Below are 11781 nucleotides of genomic sequence, written 5' to 3' on the forward strand. Positions count from 1 at the left end.
CCTCAGATTGTTGCCGCTGTTTTTAATAATTCTGGGGTCCTGTTTCCCTTTTCTGGAGGTGTGGATTTTGCAAAATACTTTGCCCCATTAGTCATGGAACTGGGCAGGACCAGCCCATAAACCGCTGACAAAGGCAAAGGTCATCTGACTCAAGGAAGTCAGTTTCCAAATCGTTCCTGCCATTCATGTTCATTTTAGGGGAACTTCTAATGGGAGATATGAGAGGCAGGGCAGTGACAAGGGAAAAGCACTGCCAGTTCCTCTTTTCCAGATAACCTAAATGTTCATAGCATGGTCAAAACAACCTTCTTGCTGCAAATCTTTTCTATTCATAAATGCAAATAATTGAAGTATTAAGTGATGTGCTGAGAAACTGAGGGCTCTCTGTAATAGAATTTGTACATTAACTGCTCCTTTTCCACAAACCTAGATTTCCTTAGTTGGTATGGCAAATTCTGCTCCCCTGAAAAATAGAACTTGAAGATGTTCCTAAGGACATTCTCCTATGACAAGCCCTGATTCCAGAGTCAAACTCCCAGGTAGGTCCCTCAAAAGAGACATCAAGCCTAACAATGAATCATGAATCATAAAATGGCCTGGGTTGAAAAGGACCACAAGGATCATGTAGTTTTAACCCCCCTGCAATGCGCAGGGTTGCCAACCACCAGATCAGGCTCTCCAAAGCCACATCCAGCCTGGCCTTGAATGCCTCCAGGGACGCAGCACGCACAGCCTCCCTAGGCAACCTGTTCCAGTGTGTCACCACCCTTTGTGTGAAAAAATTCCTCATAATATCTAACCTAAACCTCCCCTGTCTCAGTTTAAAACCATTCCCTCTCCTCCTATCACTATCCACCCTCCTAAACAGCCATTCCCCCTTCTGTTCTGGGACTCCCCAGAGCCTTCTCCTCTCCAAGCTAAACAAGCCCAATTCCCTCAACCTTTCTTCATAGGAGAGATGTTCCAGCCCTCTGATCATTTTAGTGGCCTTCCTCTGGATCCACTCTAAGATCTCCACATCCTTCCTGTACCAAGGGCCCCAGGCCTGGATGCAGTACTGCAGATGGGGCCTCACAAGAGCTGAGTAGAGGGGGACAACCACTTCCCACTCCCTGCTGGCCACTCATCTAACGCAGCCCAGAATACAGTTAGCCTTCCAGGCTGCAAGCACACACTGCTGGCTCGTGTCCAGCTTCTCATCCACCAGGGCCTCCAAGTTCTTTTCCCAGTCTGTATAAACACCTGGAATTGCCCCGGTCCAAGGGCAACACCCTGCACTTGGCCTTGTTGAACCTCATTGAGTTTTACATGGGCCCACTTCTCCAGACTGTCCAGGTTCCTCTGGATGGCTTCCCAAGTTAAAAAAAAAAAACAAAAAAAAACTATACATACATAAATTTCTAATTGTAAATATATAGTGTTAGGATTCAAAGACTGCAATATATTGCACTGAGAAAAAAAAAAAAAAACAAGAAACTAATTGACCACTCCATTGTTTATATCAGCCATGACTCATTATCTTTCTTCCAGTCTGAAGAACATTAAGAATCCTCAGTCATTCTGTAAGTCTTCATCCATAGAAGCAAGACATCACTGTTGTTCCTTGTACCATCTCCAGCTCTACTATACGTGACCTGAGACAAGGCACACATCAGAAACGAGCAAAAGAATGCACAAAACATTAGAGATGTTGCATGAGAGTTGCACCAGTTGCACGAATTAAGTTACCTGTTACCTCTATTCTATTCCTACATCTTCTATATCAAACTTCGGAACATCTGCTGTTTAAGCTGTTCAATCAACATCTGAAAAAACTATGCTTACTTCCTCCAGGGTTGGGGTAGAAAGTGCTTGAAACGTAATTCTCAAGCACATAGAAATAGGCCCAAACAGTATGCATTTGTATATTAAAATGTATTTCCTTGGATATTACTTTCTTATGGCCTCTCAAGGTTTGAAACTGAAGCAAGCAATAGATAATAGATTTACTGAACACAGGCAAGTACGTCAGTATCTTCTGACAGCAGGTTAACCCAGGTGGCTAGAAAAAAATAAAAGCCTGTAGTGGGCAGTCAAGAATAACAGGCAGCCTGAAATAACTTCCTCATAGGAAGTGTTTAAACATAATTAGTTAATGGTCTGGACTTAATGCCTATCATCTTTTCATTGAAACACCTATTATTTAGCAACAGATGCTCTCCATGACTATATAACAATCATTTCTGTATTTAAATATCTTGACTGGTGATCTGGATGAGAGAATTCAGTGTACTCTCACTAAGACTGCAAAGGACACTAAGTTAGGAGGTAGTGTTTATCTGTCTGAATGTAGCAAGGCCCCTCAGAGGGATCTGGACAGGCTGGGTTGCTGGGCTGAGGCCAATGGGATGAAGTTCAACAAAATCAGTTGCCAGGTACTGAAGTTTGGTCACAACAACCCCATGCAGGTGCTACATTCTTGGAGCAGAGTGGCAAGAAAGCTGCACTGAGGAAAAGCATGTGGGAGTGTTGGTTGACACTTAGTTGAACATGGGTCAGCAGCATGCCCAGGAGCCAAAAAAGACAGTGACACCCAGCCTGCATTGGATATAGATCAGGCAGCAGCACTAGGGAAGTGATTGCCCCCTGTGGTGAGGCCACATCTTGAGTACTGTGATCAGTTTTGGGCACCTCACTACAAAACATAGAGGCCCTGGAGCATGTTCAGAGGAGGGCAGTGAAGCTGCAGAGTCTGGAACATGAGTCCTTTCAGGAGCAGCTGAGGGAACAGGGATTGTTTGGTCTGGAGAAGACGAGGCTCAGGGGAGAGCTGAGCTCTCAACTATAATCTGAAAGGAGGCTGTGGCAAGGTGGGTGTTGGCCTTTTCTTCCAGGTAACTAATGACAACAGGGAATGGCCTCAAGTTGCATCAGGGGATGTTTAGGTTGAATATTAGGAAAAATTTCTTCTCAGAAAAAGTGGTGAGGTATTGAAATAGGCTGTTCAAGGAAGCTGGTGGAGTCACCATCCCTGGAAGTGTTCAGGAAATGATTAGATGCTGTACTTTGAGACATGGTTTAGTGGGCAATATTGGTGGTAAGTGGACTGTTACACTCGATGACCTTAGAGGTCTTTCCCAACCTTAATGATTCTATGATTTTGAATCATACATCTGTCAACCCAGATGTATCTTCCTGATAGACAACCCTACTCAAATTCTCAATACAAATAACCAAGAAGTACAACAGACTACCCATGACAAGACTTAAAGCAAGGAGATCCCCAAATAATACCAAGGCCAGCTGCCATACTACAGTAATATTTAGAAGTTTCTAAATAAGCTTATAAAACTAACATAAAAATAGCATGCAAGCTAACGTATGTCATATTCCTAACGCTTTCCAACATTTACATTTTTAATCATGTTTTGATGTTTTGATACAGCAATCTATGACCATGTCAGGCTTCTATTACTATATACTCAACTTACACTCCATTTTAATGGATACCTCCACCTACTCCTTCAAGCATATGCTGGGTCTCCTATGCTAACACAAAAGTACCGATCTCATTTTTTGACAAGATACTGTGAGCCGGGAACTGGAAGTAGAAAGGAAATAAAGAAAAAGGGAGGGGTGGAAGAAAGGTGATATAAAGAGAACTGAAATTTAAGAACAAGGAGCTCCCACACTTCCATCCTGAGGGGAAAGGGGAAACGTGGCAATCCATTTTAGCTTTCCTCTTATGTTTTATTTCATTTTTGACTGTTATGTTTATGCACAGATACTTTAATGTCAACATGCACACTAAAGAACACGGACGTTAATTCAATATACCAGTCGGTAAAAACAAGGTCAGTAAAAGCAGTAAAGAACAAAACAAAAAAACAAGCATTGTGTTTCCAAACTGGACGTGTGTTCTTTCTTCAGCTCTGATGCCTGAGTGTATTGTGCAATTTTACAGATTAGTAACATTGCACTTCCTGTTTGCTTTCCACTGTTTTAAAACTATAGCTCATTTATTTGACTTATACAGAAGTATCACTGACTGCACTGAATATACACACACAGCCAAAGCTTTCTCATCTTTTTCAGCTGAGTATATGAGAAACAAAGGGAAGATTTTTTGTTCTTTGGTTTAAAGGACTCCACTGCAGATCTCCATTAAAACATATTTAATTTAAAAAATCATGGTTAGAAGCCCCAGAAATGTGTGCAAAACTTACTTTCAACACTTCCCCCTGTATCACAGAAGCACAGACAAGAGCTCTCTCCTGCCTACTTCAGGTTACGAAGTGATGAAGCTTGAAAGTGTAAAAAGAAATAAATGGAGCAAAATATTACTGTTAACTCTGAATTTCTAACAGAAAAAAAAACCAGAACAATTCAGTACCACATTCTCACTTGAAAATGTCAGCTACAAGTGTTTCTTCGTACTCTGTGCCATTTATATCAAGATAGATCAAGGGAATGTGCTGGTGTTGTCAGGAACAGAGCACTACATTTGGAGGATTCATTCAGAATTGCTTTCAGGCAATGAAATTTTCTGCTTTAGACTTCAGAGGCTGAATTTTTACTGGAGAAGAAAAACTTACTGGCCAGAATAGTTGCAGAGCTCCAAGTTAATGCCCCTAACAGTGAGGGCGTTAAAAGTTCTTATGGTTATGAACTAGTTACAATTACGTATATTAAGATTCCAGTCACTTGAAGTACAACTATGGGGAGCTGGACTAGATGACTTTTAAAGGCCGCTTCCAACTCTTAGGATTCTATGATTCTATAAACATCTTCAATATATTCCAGTAATAAATGATAAAAAATGCAAAATAAAGATCAGAAGCTCGAGCAGATAATCTGCTCTGTTAAACACTATTCATTCCAACTTTTAGTAAAGACTTTATTCTAGTCAAAAGCCCTTATAAAGCATCCAACTCTGGAAACTTGTAAGTTAAATCTGAATTCATATTTTCTTTAAGAAAGATTTTGGAAGTGCTTTCATGACTTCTCTGCACTGGTGAGGCCCCACTTGGAATACTTCATCCAGATGAGAAGTCACAGAATCACAGAATAGTAGGGGTTGGAAGGGACCTCTAGAGATCATCGAGTCCAACCCCCCTGCCAAAGCAGGTTCCCTACACCACGTCACACAGGTAGGCGTCCAGGCAGGTCTTGAATATCTCCAGAGAAGGAGACTCCACCACCTCCCTGGGCAGCTTGTTCCAGTGAAGCCCTCAGTACAGAAGAGACACAGACCTGTTGGAGCACACTGAGGAGGACCACAAAAATAACCCATAGAAGGGAACACCTCTCCTATGAAAACAGGGGCTGCTTAGCTTGGAGAAGAGAAGGCTCTGAGGAGACCTGAGAGCGGCCATTCAGTATCTAGGGTGGAGATGTAAGAAAGAAGGGGACAGACTCTCTAGCAGGGCATGTTATGACAAGACATGGGGAAATGGTTTCAAAGTGAAGAAGACAGATTTAGATTGGATATAATTGAGAAGTTGTTTATTTTTACAGTAAGAGTGGGGAGACACTGGCACAGGTTGCCCAGAGAGGTGGTATGTGCCCCATCCCTGGAGATATTCAAGGTCAGGCTGGAAGTGCTCTGAGCAGCTGATGGAGCTGTGGATGTCCCTGCTCACTGCAGGGGAGGTGGACTACATGATCTTGATGTATTTCAATCTTGAATCTTGATGTATTTAAATATGATTCTATGACAGTCCTGAATTATCAAGCCTAACTAACTTTACAAGATAAACTTACATAACCCTCGAAATTGACTAAGGAGCAAGGGAATGAAAAACAGCTTGTCTGCCACCTATCTATTGTTACAGAACCACAGCAGCATGTGTACATGCAATCCCACAATCAGAAATTACTTCATACTACATTCCACTTGTCCAGCAGCTACCATGAACTACACGTAATACAAGGACTTCCCTGAAATGTTAAAAGGAAGGGGAAAAAAAAAAAAAAAAGGAACAAAAGAAAACCACCACAGCACAATCCCATGTATATGACTGTGATATATGACTGTGACACCACTTCAACCACGCTGACAGTTTATAGCTTCCCTTGAGTCCGCAGCATTAGGAAAGCAAGACAGAGGTCAACTCAGGTATATTACCAGGACAAGGGGAAATGGATTTAAGTTGTAAGAGGGTAGATTTACGTTGGATGATAGGGGGATATTATTTACTAGGAGAGTAGTGAGGTCCTGGAACAGGCTGCCCAGGGAGGTTGTGGATGCCCCGTCCTTGGAGGTGTTCAAGGCCAGGTTGGATGGGGCCCTGGGCAACCTGATCTAGTAAAGGTGTATGTTTGGTGGCTCTGCCAGGCAGGGGGGTTGGAACTACATGATCCTTGAGGTCCCTTCCAACCCAGGTCATTCTATGATTCTATGATATGCTCCTGGTTAAGCTATCACGTCCTCCAAAACAGTAAAAACACATTATCCTAAGTCTGAACTAACACCTACAGAGAAAGAAAGAATCCTACAGATGCAAAGAACACAAACTTTTAAAGACAGCATTGGATATAACCAGCCCTTGTTCTCTATATCTGCACACAGACCAAAACAATTAAAGCATGTCACTGGCTGTAGTGTAACTCGGAATTCAAAGGAAGTTTGGCAGTTCTAGTTTACAAGTTTCATAACGACAGCAAAAATGACATGATCTGCTTAATCTGACACTACCACAGAAACCACAGAACAACACTGCCACCCTGCCCCCAATTTACAAACTTTTATTCCAGAAGGCTCATTGGAGCAGCTTATCTACTGACTTAGAGTCTTAAGCAATTTGTTAAGAGCTCGGAAGACACTTTTTAATTGAGGTGAATGCTACACTGTGCAAAAGTAGGTAAGCAGAGTACCAACCTGGCTTAAAAGATAAGGACATATTTATTTATCCCTTCTCTTCTGGCTTTGTAAAGAAAGGAAATATTTTTACCCAAATTAAAAGTATCTTCCAAGAGTCACATAAGCACATGCACTTAAGCATGACACACACACAGGTGCCCACATTTATCCATCACTCAATTCATTCCCACTTCGAGCCACTTCAATTTTTGCATTTTAGTGGATGGAGACATATTTTTTTGTTAGTCTTTTGGTTTTAAGCTAACTGTATTTTGTTTAAGTGAATAAGAAGGCCATACTTCTTAATTGTGAATGGCTAAGTCATTAGCTTTTTTAAATAGTTCCTTGAATTCCCAATCCAGTGTTTTAACAGCATAAGGATTCTGAAGCATGAACAAGCTGAATGCAATAACAACTTTGTGTGACAGATGCTGTATTTTCACATAATCACAGAATTATCAAGGTTGGAAAAGACCTAGAAGATCATCTAGTCCAACCATCACCAATACTTCCCAGCTAAATCATATTCATCAACACAACATCCAAACGTTTCTTGAACACTCCCATGGTCAAAATTTTGGGAACAAAAAGAGTCAGGCGGAAAAAGGAGAATCTCCTTCCCTATGTACATTCTTCTCAGAGGAAAAACAAAACAAAATAAAAACAGGAAAATTCATAGCAATTCCAGATTACCAAAATTCTCAATTTCACATGAAATGGAAAAGGTCGAGCAACAGAACAAGCAGACGTTCCTCCTTCTTCCAAGGAATTAAGAAACTAAATTGGCTCTGAGCTCTGTGAGTGCTCCCAAGACTTAAGAAGCACCTTTAGACAGGTGATTATTTTAACTTTATTGACAATCCTTAAACAAGAACATACAAACTCGCAATGTATTGTTCACTGATGTTCAACAACAAACGTAAATCATCTTTCCAACAAAATGAATGCATACCCTTTCAGTAGCGAGCTGTTCCATGATGACAGATTAAATGTGTCTCAGGTACATAAAATAGCTTTCCTGTTTTCAGGTATTATTATGTATTTAAGGGAATTATCCTACAGTATCACTGAAAAAATACTACTGATAATGGTAAGCTTATTTAAGCTACATGCATTTATGGAATCACATCTTTACTCTTAAGACTAAAACACACATCAAAGAAGTGATAAAAGCATTCTAAACAGTTTCACAAGCATCATCAGCTTTCTAGCTGCCCCATCTGAAAGCAACTCTGTCAAGTTTCCAGATAAGCTGTGCTTTTACAACTGCTAAATGTATCTCAAGTGGAGGAAAAATCCTCAGATATTTTCTACTAACATTTCTTTAACTTTTACTCTTATTAAAATAATAATTCAGTTTAAACCTCTACCAACATGGCATACCATACCAAAGGCAGCGGGCATACACATAAAAAAGAAGCCAAGTTAGTGAAGAATTATCACAGCCAATCACTAATCACTTATAAAAAAAAAGCATTAAACTAAATTAAGGGGAGACACATAACTACCACAGCAATATTGTCTTTCAAGCATATGTTTATAAATAACCCAGCCATCTGGGGTTAGTGACAGTAATAAAACTGGCTTACTAGACAGCAAAATTGCACAACCTGGGCAGAATTTTCAATATGACACAGGTCCCATGTGAAGATACAGCAGAAATATGAAAAGCTCCTTCTGTTTCATGCAAGCACTGATGAGCTTTCCTTAAAATCAGATGGTATTCAGTCCTTTTCTCTCTGATGTACAGTTTAAACACATGCAGATCTGGAAGCAGAGGCTGATCACCCTGCTTTAACTTGGCTGAGAACTGGTCCTGTTCCAAATATGACTTCTTCCAAAAATAACAAAATAAAAAGCCACACCAGAATCCAGGTAAACAAACACTAAGTTATAACATCTCACGCCACAACACAAAGAAAAATAAGTGGCACAAACAGGTCCTCTGAGGCCTGGCACTCTCACAGCCCGGCCCAGCTGAGCGCACACGCGGAGGCCCCAGCCGGGCTCACAGATACAGCCGAGCGGTGACCTCCCTCGGCATGCACGGAGGAAGGTGACAGCAGCTCGCTGTGAGAGGCGCCGCTCCTGTCTCCCTCCTCAGTCCCACCCCAGGAAGGTGAACCCGGCCGTCACACCGCTTCCCCCCCCCCACTTCCATCCCAGCCGAGCGCTGACAGCGACGGGGCTCAGCCCTCAGCCAGAAGGAACGCCGCCGCCCGGCTGACAGCGGCTCCCTCCGAGGGCAGGCCGGGCCGGAGCCCCTCACACAGACGCTGCCAGCACCGAGGGGAAAGCACGAGCCGCCATATGCCCCTCGGCCGCCCTGCAGCACGGCGCGGGGCTGCGACGGGTTAACGCCGGAAAGCCGGAGCGAGCCCTCGGCGCGGCGCCCTTCGCCATTTTACCCCCACGCCCATCGCCCTCCTCCCGCCGCGCCGTGACAGGGCAGCCCCCGGCCCCCGCTGCGGACGCGGGGAAAGAGGAAAGCCGCGGCCGTCCTCCTCCTCCTCAGGCCGGCCCTGACGGCACCGTTTTGTTCCGTACCGTGGCTCGCAGCCTCCCAGCTGCTGCCGCCGCCTCCTCCACGCACCTTTTTCTCCTTCTCCTTTCTCTCCCGCCGGCTGCTCACCCCTCCGCACCGCGCTCCGCCGCGCAGGATGCTGCCATCTCACCGCGGCATCGGCGGATCGCGCACAGCACCCTCTGCGCGCCCCCGCCGGCCGGACAGCCCCGTGTGCGCGCCCCGGGCCCGGGAGCTGGAACTTGTGAAGCCTCCTCCGCCGCCCGGGCCCAGCCAGAGCCCAGCAGTGCGCAGCAGCGGTGGGAGGGAGAAAAGAGAGGCTGAAGCGAGGCTCTTCCAAGGGGACAGGGCTTATTGCGAGCGCCTGCCCCGGGCTGAACCAAGTCGGGCGCTGCGGCGGGGAGAGAGCCGGGCGCGCTGAATCAGCCCCTCCGAGCGGGGAGGAGGGGCCGCGCTGTGGGACGGAGGTGGTGTCCGTGCGTGGCGTGTACGGGCCGGATAAGGGTGGCTGCGATTGAATCGCTTGCCCCGAAAAGGCTCCGGGAGGCGCGGGGCCGGCGCACCCAGCAGCTCTGCGAGCGATAAAGGGAGGTGGCTGCTCCGGCCGCGATACTTTGTTGTGTCGGAGCCTCCGGGACCCGCACGGGTGGGCTCCCTCCCTTCACGTCCCACCTCTCCTCCCTCGGAGCAGCTCGGAGAGGGATGGCAGCTGCTAGTAGCACTAGAGCAGTGCGAGTTCCCTCCCCGCACAGCACCTCGGGCTCTGTGAGGTGCCGCTTAAGGGCGTGGGGCTGCCCCCAGGGCCTTGCGCTGCCCCCGTGCATGAGACGGGGTCGGTGTAGCTTCACACCACAGAGCCTACAGCGTGCTGCTAACATGGTGATAACACAGGCTTCGGGGTGTAAACAAGGCCTCTGAGGATGTGTCACAACAGCCAGCGCCGCTGTTAATTGCAAAGAACAAAAGCTTGCAGTGTGAGACCCTGAAGTGACTGCCAGCAGTTCTGTTGTTTCTGAGAAACAACATGAGTGCCAACAGTCTGATTTGTGCGTGTGGATTCCTTCAGGAAACAAAAGGGAAACAAGCAGAGAGAAGTGCTACTTTCCAAACTATTCATTCTTTATGCAGGATTTATAGGAGAACCACAGAGTTTGGGAAAAACGGTGTTGTGTAAAGTTTAAGAAATATCATAGACTGGGCTTTTCAAAGGGGTTGTCTCACTCTCTGACTGGTGTAGCCTCATCTCAAGTACTGGGTGCAGATATGGGCGTCGCAATTTCAGAGCTATCAGAGGGCAGCCAAAGGATAGCTCTCCTTTGGGCTATCCTATGGAGGCGGGGAAGGATCTAAGGGCAAGGTGTATGAGGAGCAGCTGAGGTCCCTGGGCGTGCTCAGCGCAGAGCAGAGGAGATGAGGGGAGTCCTAATGGCGGCTGCAGCTCCTCACAGGGAGCAGCTGGGCAGCCTTGAGCTCTGCTCTGTGTGACAGCGACAGGGCTCAAGGGAATGGCAGTGACAGAGTGCATGGACAGAGCTCTCAGAGGAGTTGGACTTGATGATCTTTGTGGTCCCTTTCAACTCAGGATATTCTATGATTCTACTTTTCACTGATTGAACTCCCCGAAAACTGAAGTAGTCTGAGTTTTTGCGCACTGCAGTTGAAATCACAAGAAGTATAAGCACAGTTTTCTTCATTTTGAAGATAATTACCTTATTTTTTTCTACTGTGCTGCGGTCAGTAAAGATTATAGTTTCTATCATACAGCGCTGAAGGCCTGGGAGGAATGAATGCTGCTTCGATTGCTTTTGTGTCCTAAAGCTCTGCTCTTTAGGGGTTGTAATACATAAGCCTCATCAAATCATAAATCAACCAAAGTTTGGCCTTTACAAATAAGTCTGCATAAAGATTTATATAAAATACAATAGAAGAGTCATTTGTACGCAGTATTCTTGATGTGATAGTCATTTATTAGTCCATTCAAAGTATTATTACTGTGTCTTCTTGGGTGTATTTCTGCAATTTGTTTTCCTTGCAAAGTCAGGAGAGTTATGGAAAAGTCATATTCATAATAGATATCTACAAAATAGACTCCAACATACACTGGTTCTATTCTTAAATGTTTTTAGATCTTTTCTGACATGGTTGAACAATTGGTGTATTTTAGACATGGATTTTGGATTTTTTTTTCCAAAATCTAGGTTACAGAAGATGAGTGTCCACTGCTTGGGGTTGTGTCTTTTCTCTTAGTGAACTTACAGAGTTTGGGATCCAGACAGCAGTTAGGATATCACCTGAAATCTGTGGTGGGCTGGATCAGATATAAATGGTTAGGGTATACCCAATATACAAATGTCTGAAATCAACATGAAGTATAGAAGTTATTGTAAGGACAGAAGCATAGGGAAACGTAGCAGCG

At 44.6% G+C, this 11781-nt stretch overlaps 1 protein-coding gene across 9 annotated transcripts in view; it reads right to left on the minus strand.

The window, feature by feature from the left end:
- The window catches only part of WWP1 (WW domain containing E3 ubiquitin protein ligase 1), a 60777-nt gene extending 50214 nt beyond the window's left edge, over positions 1-10563 (minus strand). For 6 of the 9 annotated variants that reach the window (XR_014942498.1, XM_085537244.1, XM_085537242.1 and 3 more), the window contains exon 1: positions 9435-10563. The gene's annotated coding sequence lies outside the window, so the exon portion shown is untranslated. Of the gene's footprint in view, positions 1-9388 lie in introns of all 9 variants that reach the window. The other 3 variants (XM_085537243.1, XM_085537241.1, XM_015855812.3) reach the window with 1 other exon arrangement.
- Positions 10564-11781: the final 1218 nt, after the last annotated feature.

Source organism: Coturnix japonica, chromosome 2, assembly GCF_054131305.1.
Source record: "Coturnix japonica strain WE chromosome 2, WE-NBRP24, whole genome shotgun sequence".
In the NCBI taxonomy this organism is placed as follows: domain Eukaryota; kingdom Metazoa; phylum Chordata; class Aves; order Galliformes; family Phasianidae; genus Coturnix; species Coturnix japonica.